The sequence below is a fragment of the Malus sylvestris genome, chromosome 12 (assembly GCF_916048215.2).
Source record: "Malus sylvestris chromosome 12, drMalSylv7.2, whole genome shotgun sequence".
NCBI classification, from domain to species: domain Eukaryota; kingdom Viridiplantae; phylum Streptophyta; class Magnoliopsida; order Rosales; family Rosaceae; genus Malus; species Malus sylvestris.
The window spans coordinates 24,330,910-24,345,132 of NC_062271.1; the positions used below are offsets into that span (position 1 = coordinate 24,330,910).

Consider the following 14,223-nt stretch of genomic DNA (forward strand, 5'->3'; position numbering starts at 1 on the left):
CGAAATTGGTGGAATAGTTGGCTTGTTTTGTCTATAGCTGCCTTGTTTTTCAACAGCTATACTTGTCTTTTACTTTGATAGCTATCAATGTTTCTGTAATGGCCGAAAGCTATGTGTGTGTATACAAAAGTTTGAAGGTGCGTGTAAAAGTGTGTATGTGCAAAGACTTTTGAACACCTATGTTTTGTGTTGGTCTTTGTAAAATCTCTATAAGAGGGATGTCTATGTATGTTTGTAATCAATCACATTCCAACAAAACCAGATTACGAATAGTACGTGAATGGAAAACCTGAAAACCAAAGTTTAATTTGCACAAAAGCACGAAAGAGAAGAAATCCTATCACATCTAAGAAAAAGCACTTACATTGGATGGCCACAGAAATTAAGATCGACCAAATTAGTAGTTAGTCTGCAGAAATTAAGAAATCTTATCACATGTAAGAAAAAGCACTTGAGAAATTACGATAGACCAACTTAATAATTAGTCAACAGAAATTAAGAAATCTTAGTCCACAGCTTATAAGGAACGGAAGAGTCAGACGACTTTGTCCGCACCACGAAGCACGGACACGCCGGTTTTATGGCGTATCCCGTATCAGATACGGTTTGGGATACGACAAGCACACCCGATACGGCCCAATACGCATCGGATACGTATCTGAACGTATCCGTTGACCAGTCGACCTCTGGATACGTCGTCGATAAGCTTTCGATACGCGAATTCTACTGTCGGGATACGTTTTCAAGGATAATCAGACTATGGTGGGAGAGACTCTCACCGTGGACCGGCGTCTGCAACTGTGTTGGCTACGTCGTCTACAACAGCAAGGCTGCTGGGTAACTGGGTTTCGATTTGAACAATAGAACAGCTAAGGAGAAGAAGCAACCGTATTTTGGTGGGGATCTATTGAGAGAAGCAACGGAGAGAGAGCTTTACAGGTCAAGTCAGTCTTTCTTTTTTTTTGTTTTTTCTCACTGATTTTGATAGTATAACATAATTAATATATTAGATATGTTATGGCATCATGTTGGCATCTGTATCTCAATTAGGGGTGAAACTTGGATTGGGTCAATCCTAACTTGTCTATGCTTTATCCGATTTCAAAATTCGGACAATTGAGTATTTTTTTAGTTATAACCTGTCCAAACCCAACTTAAATTTACATACAATTTTTTATTTTTTTTTATTGGAGTTTGAAAAGAATTAGTTGTTCTTGGAAATAATTACAGAAAATTGGAATGGGAAAGTGAGGAAATGCATGTAAATGGGTTTGAGAAAATGACTTTTCTTTGGCGTTCGCTTTTGGCTTTCATCCTTTATGTGTACGTCTTCATTGGATGAGCTTTGTTTTCCTTTTTTGATCTTACTGATTTTTTTTTCTTTTCCCCCATTTGGGCTAAATAGTTCACAAACTTCCAAGCGATTATTGATAATCGTTGTTGTTATGAATAAATCTAGTCAATGACTTACTAAAACACCAATTCTCCATAGATTCTGCATAGCCAGAGCACTATTAGATGAAGCTTTGCGAGAAAAAAAAAAAGGGATAGACAGGGCTCACAAGGAAATTTGAGCTGAAACCAACAATTGTGCTGTGAACAAATTATGCTGAAACCAACAATTTCCAATACAAAATCCCAATTAAAAAAAAAGGGCAAGTATCAGTCCAAATGTCGATACCAAGAGGCTCCAAATTTATACAACCCAAGTATTCGAGCATAAAAATACACAGAAATGAATAAACAAATCATAAGAAATAATCCATTGATGCAATATCCAGTTTTCCAGCATACTAACAAGATAAAGCATCGGAATTTAATCCACCCCAACAAAAAAGAAATGGAATTTTGATTTTAAAAAAAAACGCAAATTACGAAGCTAAACTGAAAATTTCCAAAAAAGCAGAAAAAAATGGCGGAGATCGAATGCTTGGGAATACGATTTTACCTGAGAGTTGTTTATGGCTTTCTGCAAAAGCCGCTTGGCGAACATCGCGATTTCGAATTTGCAGCTGAAATCTTTGGCTTTCTGCAGAAGCAGCTGGATTGGACTAGCGGAGGAGACTTTCTATGTTTGTTTCAGTGATCATATTCATACCGATGGCGTTCCTACTCTTAAAGAGCTATAAAAAATTTCGAATCAGTCAATGAAAAAAATTGAAAAATAAATGAAAAAAATAAATGGAAAGGTGCTTAGCCGTTGTTTAAGGGGTTTGTATCCTCCGCGGTCGCGATTATTTCACATTCGGCAATCCCGCCGTTGGAAGAGAAGGCAAAACGGAGTCGTTTTGGGCATGTTTGCTTGCATTTTGCATCATTTGGTTGACACAAAGCCATTACAAATAGAGTAGATGAAAGTAGACATCACCAAAAGCCGTCACGGAAAGCAAAAGAAAGCATTACCAATATCTTTTTTTTATTTTTTATTTTCATACAAGCAATTTTTTACATTGAATTGTAATTTAATTTGATTTACAAGAAAGCACTCGACTGGGTACACGGAGCACATTTATTTTACTCAAAGTCGTTACGCCTATGTCTATAAAATATAACTTGTCATGTATCAACAACTTATTCTCATTAGAGCAAATTTTATAAAGGAAACCGAACTAAACCAAATTAGTCACCTAGTTCAAATCATCAATTGATGGGTTATTGTGCCCACTTCTAGAGCTAACTTTGAAGTGGGGGTGGTAGTGGGTCTTGTCGAGGTACTAATCATTTGGGACATTATTCGACTCCTAAAAATGAATTCACTCCTTATTCCCACAATTATATTTTTAATATTTATACATAAATAATTTTTAAAAACAAGATATTTATTATTGACACTCTAAAAATTTAATTGTGAACTAAATTTTTATTTAGAAAGATAAAACTCTTACGAAAAGTGCATAATTAAATTTTAATATGCCAATAATAGATCTCAAAAGGAAAATAAGAAGAAAAAGTTGTAATGCACATTCATAAAAACTTTTTAGCTAAAATGGTCTTTGAGACTGGATAACTTCTCATTTTGGTATTTAAGATTTGAAATCGATAAAAGCAGTCCCTCAGTTTGTTTACCATCAATCATTTTGGTCATTTTGTGAAAATTCTGTTAAATAAGGACTAAAATTACAAAAATACTCTCAAGTTAATAAACAATGGGCAAAATGATTTGACAAGAATTGAGGGTATTTTGTCATGTTATCCTTATTTAATGCTGATTTTTCATAGAATGACCAAAATGATTGATGTTGGACAATCTCAATGACTACTTATATCAATTTCAAATCTCAAGAACCAAAGTGAAGATGTGTGTCAATTTCAGAAAGCATTTAGATAAATAATAAAAAAAAATCATTAAAAATGATTAGCAAGAATAGTACAGGCCCAATGGGTAAAACGGAATATACTACAAGCCCAATAGACCTAACGGACAAAAAATAGGAAAAACTAAAATGGACCGACAGTACCCGACAATCAATTGCTTAGTCTATTTCAACAACAATTCTATAACGACCAATTTCTCTGAAAAACAAATAAGGATAAAACTTCCGTCCACTCATACAGTGACACGGGGTATAGCTAATACGGGCGCATAGTGAAAAATAAGTAATGCGATGCTAAATTTTGTAAACTAAATGACATAAAAGTTGATAAATAAATTATATTACTTAAACGTTTCATCTTTTATTAGTGATTTTTCATTTGATTTATTAATTTAATTTAATGTACAATTTTTTTTTTAGAAACTATTGCCACAACCATTTTTTATTATCTTTGGAACCTCATCGCTATCTCGACCTCCGAGCTCCCAATTTTCCTCCTCACCACCATGACAGTTCCGCCGTATCAGGGTAAACTATTCAGCTATTTGATTATTTTTTATTGGGTTTTAGTTCAATTTTTTTAGCTTTTATTTTATGAATTTTTAACGATCAGAAATGATGGATTGAACAATTCTATTTTTTTTACAAATTACAGTCATATGGGATCTCTTAGAACTTGGAAAGATCACTGTGAACATGGAAAATTCCTGAAACGAAAGAGACAAGAACAACGTGCACAAACAAATATTTGTATTTGATGATTTTGGGTTACAATATCTCTTAAATTTGATCCTCTGATTCAATCTCCGTAAGGTGTGTATTTGTGGATGTGCGATTGATCCAAAGGGCCGTTGGGCTTGATCTAAGGATGAACGTTCTTCAAGGGCCGTGGACTTGATCTTGAAGGTGGATTTGAGCGGATCTTCAAAGGGGCTTTTGGGCTTGATCTTTGAAGAACAGTGATGAACGGATCTCCAAGAGCTTTTGGGCTTGATCTTGAAGAACGGTTGGACGTGTGGATTTGTTGATGTTGTTGATCCAAGGGGCCGTTGGGGCTTGATCTTAGAAGAACGATGAACGAAGAACAAAGAACACTTTCTTCAAGGGCCGTCGGGCCTTGATCTTGAAGGTGGATGATTGTTGATCCAAGGGGCCGTCGGGGCTTGATCTTGGAAGAATGATGAACGAAGAACGAAGAACACTTTCTTCAAGGGCCGTCGGGGCTTGATCTTGAAGGAGGATTTGATGAAGAACGAAAAGGGCTTTCTTGATCCTTCGGGATTTGCTTGAGAGCTTCGGAGTTTCAGAGCTTCAAGGTGTAATATGAATTCCTCCCCTCAAATGAATGAATTAGCCTTCTATTTATAGAAATTTCCAAGGCCTAATTTTGAATATAATATTCCAGATGAAATAAGTCGTTTCTGCCAGGTGTTGATACGTGTCCTGTTTGATGACTTTTCCAACTTATTTCGATTTTTTGTTTAGACACACGCTACGTATAAAATTTATGTAATACATGAGCGTTGAAACTTTGATTTATCGGTCAACATTTATTTACCAAAATTTCGATGTCTACAATCACAACTTTGATGGAAATTATACTGAAATTTCGATTTTTTATTTTGTGGGTTAACTCTTGAGTTAGCATTTGGAATTAAGCTCTTGGTTTGAACTTGAAGCTTCTGGTTGTTGATTTGGGCATTCTGCAATTGTTATAAGCTGAGTATGTGGCTGTGATTTCTAATTTTCAACTCGGTTTAACGGTTGCTATTGTTTTGCTGGTGTCCCGCAGATGATGTTAAGAATAATGAGAGGACGAATTACTTCAATTCCCCTGCATTGGATGTCTCAGTTACTTTTCCGCAAGCAACGCGGGCTTCTACTTTTCCTCCCTGCAGTAAGAACATTAACCATCATTATATAATAGATATCGTATAGATAAACTTGTATGTGTGTCTATAGAGAAATTGTCTTTTGTAAAACAGTTCAGGATTTCCTCTTGTTATGTAACTTATGTGAATCCAGACTATTCATTCGAATTTTTCGGATTTGCTTATTCATCTTGTCTCACTTTTTGCATTCTGGTTTGTTTTTACTTTGTTTCTTTGTGAATATTTAGTACCTTGCTCGTGCACCTCTTTAGTTGTTGTGATTTTGATTTGTAATTTGAAGAAACGGGCAACTTCAGTAATTAACTTCCATATTCTTATCTCTTGGCCTTAAAAATTTACAGCTTCGGATTGTTACAAGATTGATGATCTATTGACACCAGAGGAGCAGGCTATTAGGTTGCGAGTAAGAGAGTGTATGGAGAAAGACGTTGCTCCAATTATGGCAGAGGCATCCCTTTTACTCTAACCATTTCTGCATTTCATATTAAGGCTAAAACAGTCAATATTTAATTATTTAATATACATTCATAAACAATGAGATTGATCTGCGAACTTGTTCTTTCAGTATTGGGAGAAGGCAGAGTTTCCATTTCAAATTATTCCAAAGCTTGGTGCATTGCGCATTGCTGGTGGGACAGTCAAGGTGCTTAATACATATCTTAATAAGTTATTTTTAAATCTTGCGTTCGATAATTTGTTGGATGTCCTGGTCTTTCTATTACGGCAAATGCTTTTGCTACAGCTGAAATTGCTAGAGTTGATGCAAGCTGTTCTACTTTCTTCTTGGTTCATTCCTCAGCAGCAATGCTTACTATTGGTTAGAATTTGGATAATTTTATTTTTGACCTTTTGTTTTATAAATAACCAAACCTTCACTGAAAAAAATGATGTTGTTGACAAGTCAAGACTTATAACCAGTGTTAATATTTCTGGACTGTCAAGAATAGCATTATGTGGGTCAGAGGCTCAAAAGCAGAAATATCTACCTTCTTTGGCTGAATTTAAGACTGTCGCCTGCTGGGTAAGATGCTCTTTTATGATATTTGTATCTAATATCTTTTTATGCTAATGTCAAGATACTCAAATCTGTTTATCTGCATGTTAAAGGGTTTGACTGAGCCTGACTATGGAAGTGATGCGACAGCAACAAAGGTCAAGGATTTCAACCTTCTCATTTGCTTCTTTATTTCTGTTAAATGGTATTATCATGCTCTTTTGGTTTTTGGGTGTCATGGCTCCGATCATGCTATATCACGTATTCTTGTGTTGTTGGGATCATCAGGTGGAAGGAGGTTGGGTACTTGAAGGCCAAAAGCGATGGATAGGAAACAGTACATTTGCTGATGTCTTGATTATTTTTGCTAGGAATACAACAACAAATCAGATTAATGGGTATGTAAAAAAATAAACATGCGAACAACCTCTCAATATGTGTTCGAAACTTGTTTGTTAAGCTTCAAAGCTATGCAGAATTTATGATTATTTCTTTCTGATTATGTTTCTCCTTGCCTCCAAATTGCTTTGGTGTTTAGGCCATCTCCAACTGAAGTAGGGTCAGAAGGCTCTCTTTGGCCCTATAGCCCTTCAAGAAATTAATATTTTAACGAACAGTCAGACCATTTTTCTTACCATCTCCAACCGAGGGGCTAGAGGGTCATAGGCCAAACATATCCCTGTGACAAAAAACCATCTCCAACCGAAGGGGCCAAAGGGCCATAGGACCAAACATAATTTATTATTTTAATTGAATTACTATTGTTACTTAAATTAAATTACCTCAATAATTTTACATTATGGATTGTTAATGTTTTTTTTAATGGAATAGGCGTTCAAGTTTTATGTTGTTAAATGTTTGTTTTAATGTTGTTTAAGTTCCATGTTAAATGTTTTTTTTTATTTTTTATTTTTCATGTTGTATAAGTTTTATGTTGTTTAATGTTACTTAATGTTATTTAAGGTTGTTTAATATTTTTTAATGTTGTTTAATGTTACTTAAAGTTATTTAAGGTTGTTTAATGTTACTTAAATTTATTTAAGGTAGTTTAATATTGTTTAATGTTATTTAATGTTGTTTAATAGCTTATGTAGTTATAGGAAAAAAATTAGAATTAATTTGTAAAAAAAAAAATATATATAACGGCTAGTTGACGTCACCCTGATGTCAGCAACTAGCCGTTGCATTCAAATTGCTGGACTGGCCCAAGGCTGGCTGGGTTGGGCTAGCCGGTTGGTCCTTTTCTCCTTTTTTTTTGACCCTTTGGCTTAGCCCTCGGTTGGTGATGGTTTTCATGTCATTTCGGGCTATTTTCTGTCTTATGACCCTCTGGCCGGATCAGTTGGGGATGGCCTTAGATGCCTAGATGCATCCAAAATTTAGCATGATGGTTTTCCGTAGCAGCACTCTCATGTTGAATGTTTTTTTTTCCTCCTTCTATTTCAGATTTATAGTAAAGAAGAATGCCCCTGGACTGACAGCTACAAAAATAGAAAATAAAATTGGTTTACGCATTGTTCAAAATGGAGATATTCTCTTAAATAGAGTATTTGTTCCAGATGAGGAAAGGCTACCTGGTGTTAATTCTTTTCAGGATACTAACAAGGTAAGCTGCAAAGCTGCGTTATTGCAATTTGTTTAATCTTCTTCTCCCTTTAGAGTAATTTAGGCATAAATTCTACTTCTTATTCGAGCTTATGTTTAATAAACAAGACATGTTTAAGCTTGACTAAAGATTCATCTTGGTTTTTGTAATATCTCTTTTTTCCCCTTTTGAGAGATAAGGCTTGATACTGCAATGCCGTTATCCCAAAGTATAACTCTGAATCTTCTTTCTACGGAGCATGGAGCAAAGTTTTTCATTCCGTTGCCCTAATATAAAACAGATGTGCTATGGTCTCTCATTTCTCACACATGTGAGAGCGACACGTATAATGCTGTCTTCATGAGTATTTATTGATTTTATGTTGCTTTAAACAACTGAATACAGGTTCTTGCTGTTTCGCGTGTCATGGTCGCCTGGCAACCTATTGGTTTATGTATGGGGGTCTATGATATGTGTCACAGGTATAAAAACATGCCTAAGCTGCTCTCTCTCTCTCTCTCTCTCTCTCTCTCTCTCTCTCACATCTTCCATTTACCGTAATTCAAGTTTCCTCTGTATTAAGTCTAAATTATACGGATTTGAAAAGTATCGGAAGGAGAGGAAACAATTTGGAGCCCTCTTGCAGCCTTCCAGATCAACCAAGAGAAACTTGTCCGTATGCTTGGTAATGTTCAAGCTATGGTTCTTATAGGCGCCTCTGCAAGGTGTATGAGGCGGGTAAAATGACTCCAGGTCATGCTAGCATGGGGAAGGTAAGAAAAAAAGAAAAACTAATGAAAATGGCTTGAAAACTTTGAGTTTTAACGATAAGGACAAAATAAAGGGTAAAGTGAATACTACCAAGTTTGACTTTTTAGTATAAAAATGTGTTTTTTCGTTAAAGTCAATAATACCGCTAGTTTTTCGTTAAAACTCCCAAAAAAAATGACACCCTGATGCAATTAGCTATCCTATTGCTTATACATTCAAAATATTCAAAATACTAAGTGGGTGCAATTTTCAGTCATGGATCACTCTGAGGGCAAGGGAAACGGTTGCTCTAGGGAGGGAATTACTCGGTGGCAATGGAATCTTATCTGATTTTCTTGTTGCAAATGTAATTTCAGTTGAATATCAAAATGCGCAACGAACAAGATTAACAAAATAATAAGAATATTATTAAACAAACTAAGAATGCCGAAACGGCTACAAAACCCTAAAAGACTACATTGTGACTAACTTATTGATTGAAACTAACTAATACAAGCACTACTATATATAGTGAAAACTAAAGCAAAATCATAATCCTTAAAGGATATAGAAAACTCTAATAAACCCTAAATCCTAACCCTTAAAGGATATAGAAAATTCTAATATCCTTGTCCCACAAGAAAACCATAAACAAAAATAAACTAATAACTAATTTTCCAACACCCCTCTTCAAACTCATGGCGGAACACAGACATGAATTTGCCAAAGTAGATGTGGACGCAAGACTCCAAATTCCAGTGCTGATTTCGATGCCGATGCCGATGCTGATGCCGATGCCGATGTTGATGCCAATGTCGTTGCAAGATTCCAATGCCAATGCAAATTCCAACTTCCAAACAAACAAACAAAAATTCAATTCACCACGTTCACAACGTCACTTGAGTGGTCTCCAATCTAAGCACTCAAACGATCGTCGCGGTGGTCAACAACAGGCTTCCTAATACAAGCCAAACAAACCATATTTCTTTCTTGCCCATGTGGGCCTTCAAACAAAAAAAAACAATGTATTTTTTCCTTTTTTTCTTTTCTACTCTTTTTTTTTCTCTTATTCTTTTTCTTCCTTCCTTCTCTCTGCCTTTCTTCTGGCAAAACCAATTGCAGCAAACAAGGCTTCCAAAACCAATTGCAGCAAACAAAAAAAAACTTCTAGTGCAAAGTTAACCTGCAGAAGGGGAGTGACAGATCCGACTGGTAGGAGTCGGTGCGGGTACCGTGAACATGTGGATGTAGCAGTGGAGATGGTGGTGCGGGTTATCTGGGCAGATTGCAGTGCAATGGTGGCGACAAGAACGACTTTGACTACGGATGAGCGGAAGACGACGGACGAAACTAATACCCAGTAAACTAACAAACAAAACTGATACAAACAAATTGACAAAAATCAAGAACAGATTAAATCCCAAAGGATCAAACTTTGATACCAAGTTGAATATCAGAATGCGCAACGAACAAGATTAATAAAATAATAAGAATATTATTAAACAAACTGAGAATGCCGAAACAGCTACAAAACCTTAAGAGACTACATTGTGACTAACTTATTGATTGAAACTAACTAATACAAGCACTACTATATATAGTGAAAACTAAAGCAAAATCATAATCCTTAAAGGATATAGAAAACTCTAATAAACCCTAAATCCTAACCCTTAAAGGATATAGAAAATTCTAATATCCTTGTCCCACAAGAAAACCATAAACAAAAATAAACTAATAACTAATTTTCCAACACCCCCCTTCAAACTCGTGGCGGAACACAGACATGAGTTTGCCAAAGTAGATGTGGACGCAAGACTCCAAATTCCAGTGCTGATGCCGATGCCGATGGCGATGCTGATGCCGATGCCGATGCCGATGTTGATGCCGATGCCGATGTTGATGCCAATGTCGTTGCAAGATTCTAATGCCAATGCAAATTCCAACTTCCAAACAAACAAACAGAAATTCAATTCACCACGTTCACAACGTCACTTGAGTGGTCTCCAATCCAAGCACTCAAACGATCGTCACGGTGGTCAACAACAGGCTTCCTAATACAAGCCAAACAAACCATACTTCTTTCTTGCCCGTGTGGGCCTTCAAACAAAAAAAAAACAACGTATTTTTTCCTTTTTTTCTTTTCTACTCTTTTTTTTTCTCTTATTCTTTTTCTTCCTTCCTTCTCTCTGCCTTTCTTCTGGCAAAACCAATTGCAGCAAACAAGGCTTCCAAAACCAATTGCAGCAAACAAAAAAAAACTTCTAGTGCAAAGTTAACCTGCAGAAGGGGAGTGACAGATCCGACTGGTAGGAGTTGGTGCGGGTACCGTGAACATGTGGATGTAGCAGTGGAGATGGTGGTGCGGGTTATCTGGGCAGATTGCAGTGTGGTGGTGGCGACAAGAATGGTTTTGACTACTGATGAGTGGAAGACGACGGACGAAACTAATACCCAGTAAACTAACAAACAAAACTGATACAAACAAATTGACACTAATCAAGAACAAATTAAATCCCAAAGGATCAAACTCTGATACCAAGTTGAATATCAGAATGCGCAACGAACAAGATTAACAAAATAATAAGAATATTATTAAACAAACTGAGAATGCTGAAACGGCTACAAAACCCTAAGAGACTACATTATGACTAACTTATTGATTGAAACTAACTAATACAAGCACTACTATATATAGTGAAAACTAAAGCAAAATCATAATCCTTAAAGGATATAGAAAACTCTAATAAACCCTAAATCCTAACCCTTAAAGGATATAGAAAATTCTAATATCCTTGTCCCACAAGAAAACCATAAACAAAAATAAACTAATAACTAATTTTCCAACACCCCCCTTCAAACTCATGGCGGAACACAGACATGAGTTTGTTAAAGTAGATGTGGACGCAAGACTCCACATTCCAGTGCTGATGCCGATGCCGATAATGATGCCGATGCCGATGCCGATGCCGATGTTGATGCCGATGCCGATGTTGATGCCAATGTCGTTGCAAGATTCCAATGCCAATGCAAATTCCAACTTCCAAACAAACAAACAAAAATTCAATTCACCACGTTCACAACGTCACTTGAGTGGTCTCCAATCTAAGCACTCAAACGATCGTCGCGGTGGTCAACAACAGGCTTCCTAATACAAGCCAAACAAACCATACTTCTTTCTTGCCCGTGTGGGCCTTCAAACAAAAAAAAAACAACGTATTTTTTCCTTTTTTTCTTTTCTACTCTTTTTTTTTCTCTTATTCTTTTTCTTCCTTCCTTCTCTCTGCCTTTCTTCTGGCAAAACCAATTGCAGCAAACAAGGCTTCCAAAACCAATTGCAGCAAACAAAAAAAAACTTCTAGTGCAAAGTTAACCTGCAGAAGGGGAGTGACAGATCCGACTGGTAGGAGTTGGTGCGGGTACCGTGAACATGTGGATGTAGCAGTGGAGATGGTGGTGCGGGTTATCTGGGCAGATTGCAGTGTGGTGGTGGCGACAAGAATGGTTTTGACTACTGATGAGTGGAAGACGACGGACGAAACTAATACCCAGTAAACTAACAAACAAAACTGATACAAACAAATTGACACTAATCAAGAACAAATTAAATCCCAAAGGATCAAACTCTGATACCAAGTTGAATATCAGAATGCGCAACGAACAAGATTAACAAAATAATAAGAATATTATTAAACAAACTGAGAATGCTGAAACGGCTACAAAACCCTAAGAGACTACATTATGACTAACTTATTGATTGAAACTAACTAATACAAGCACTACTATATATAGTGAAAACTAAAGCAAAATCATAATCCTTAAAGGATATAGAAAACTCTAATAAACCCTAAATCCTAACCCTTAAAGGATATAGAAAATTCTAATATCCTTGTCCCACAAGAAAACCATAAACAAAAATAAACTAATAACTAATTTTCCAACACCCCCCTTCAAACTCATGGCGGAACACAGACATGAGTTTGTTAAAGTAGATGTGGACGCAAGACTCCACATTCCAGTGCTGATGCCGATGCCGATAATGATGCCGATGCCGATGCCGATGCCGATGTTGATGCCGATGCCGATGTTGATGCCAATGTCGTTGCAAGATTCCAATGCCAATGCAAATTCCAACTTCCAAACAAACAAACAAAAATTCAATTCACCACGTTCACAACGTCACTTGAGTGGTCTCCAATCTAAGCACTCAAACGATCGTCGCGGTGGTCAACAACAGGCTTCCTAATACAAGCCAAACAAACCATATTTCTTTCTTGCCCGTGTGGGCCTTCAAACAAAAAAAACAACGTATTTTTTCCTTTTTTTCTTTTCTACTCTTTTTTTTTTCTCTTATTCTTTTTCTTCCTTCCTTCTCTCTGCCTTTCTTCTGGCAAAACCAATTGCAGCAAACAAGGCTTCCAAAACCAATTGCAGCAAACAAAAAAAAACTTCTAGTGCAAAGTTAACCTGCAGAAGGGGAGTGACAGATCCGACTGGTAGGAGTTGGTGCGGGTACCGTGAACATGTGGATGTAGCAGTGGAGATGGTGGTGCGGGTTATCTGGGCAGATTGCAGTGTGGTGGTGGCGACAAGAATGGTTTTGACTACTGATGAGTGGAAGACGACGGACGAAACTAATACCCAGTAAACTAACAAACAAAACTGATACAAACAAATTGACACTAATCAAGAACAAATTAAATCCCAAAGGATCAAACTCTGATACCAAGTTGAATATCAGAATGCGCAACGAACAAGATTAACAAAATAATAAGAATATTATTAAACAAACTGAGAATGCTGAAACGGCTACAAAACCCTAAGAGACTACATTATGACTAACTTATTGATTGAAACTAACTAATACAAGCACTACTATATATAGTGAAAACTAAAGCAAAATCATAATCCTTAAAGGATATAGAAAACTCTAATAAACCCTAAATCCTAACCCTTAAAGGATATAGAAAATTCTAATATCCTTGTCCCACAAGAAAACCATAAACAAAAATAAACTAATAACTAATTTTCCAACACCCCCCTTCAAACTCATGGCGGAACACAGACATGAGTTTGCTAAAGTAGATGTGGACGCAAGACTCCACATTCCAGTGCTGATGCCGTTGCCGATAATGATGCCGATGCCGATGCCGATGCCGATGTTGATGCCGATGCCGATGTTGATGCCAATGTCGTTGCAAGATTCCAATGCCAATGCAAATTCCAACTTCCAAACAAACAAACAAAAATTCAATTCACCACGTTCACAACGTCACTTGAGTGGTCTCCAATCTAAGCACTCAAACGATCGTCGCGGTGGTCAACAACAGGCTTCCTAATACAAGCCAAACAAACCATATTTCTTTCTTGCCCGTGTGGGCCTTCAAACAAAAAAAACAACGTATTTTTTCCTTTTTTTCTTTTCTACTCTTTTTTTTTCTCTTATTCTTTTTCTTCCTTCCTTCTCTCTGCCTTTCTTCTGGCAAAACCAATTGCAGCAAACAAGGCTTCCAAAACCAATTGCAGCAAACAAAAAAAAACTTCTAGTGCAAAGTTAACTTGCAGAAGGGGAGTGACAGATCCGACTGGTAGGAGTCGGTGCGGGTACCGTGAACATGTGGATGTAGCAGTGGAGATGGTGGTGCGGGTTATCTGGGCAGATTGCAGTGCGGTGGTGGCGACACGAACGGC

The 14,223-nt window shown here is 36.8% G+C and overlaps 2 protein-coding genes, 1 long non-coding RNA gene and 1 pseudogene across 4 annotated transcripts in view; 2 read left to right on the forward strand and 2 right to left on the reverse strand.

The window, feature by feature from the left end:
• LOC126592408 (PHD finger-like domain-containing protein 5A) overlaps nt 1-2,178 on the reverse strand; it is an 80,814-nt gene extending 78,636 nt beyond the window's left edge. The window contains exon 1 of the mRNA XM_050258100.1: nt 1,949-2,178. The gene's annotated coding sequence lies outside the window, so the exon portion shown is untranslated. The remainder of the gene's footprint in view (nt 1-1,948) is intronic.
• Nucleotides 1-14,223, forward strand: part of LOC126592402 (acyl-coenzyme A oxidase 4, peroxisomal-like) — a 166,094-nt pseudogene that overhangs the window by 94,511 nt on the left and 57,360 nt on the right.
• LOC126592389 (probable LRR receptor-like serine/threonine-protein kinase At3g47570) overlaps nt 1-14,223 on the reverse strand; it is a 52,854-nt gene that overhangs the window by 12,101 nt on the left and 26,530 nt on the right. The window lies entirely within an intron of this gene.
• LOC126592419 (uncharacterized) lies at nt 5,913-6,347 on the forward strand. Its single transcript, XR_007612634.1, has 3 exons — nt 5,913-6,023; nt 6,149-6,227; nt 6,314-6,347. It is a non-coding gene; the product is annotated as an uncharacterized LOC126592419 (long non-coding RNA).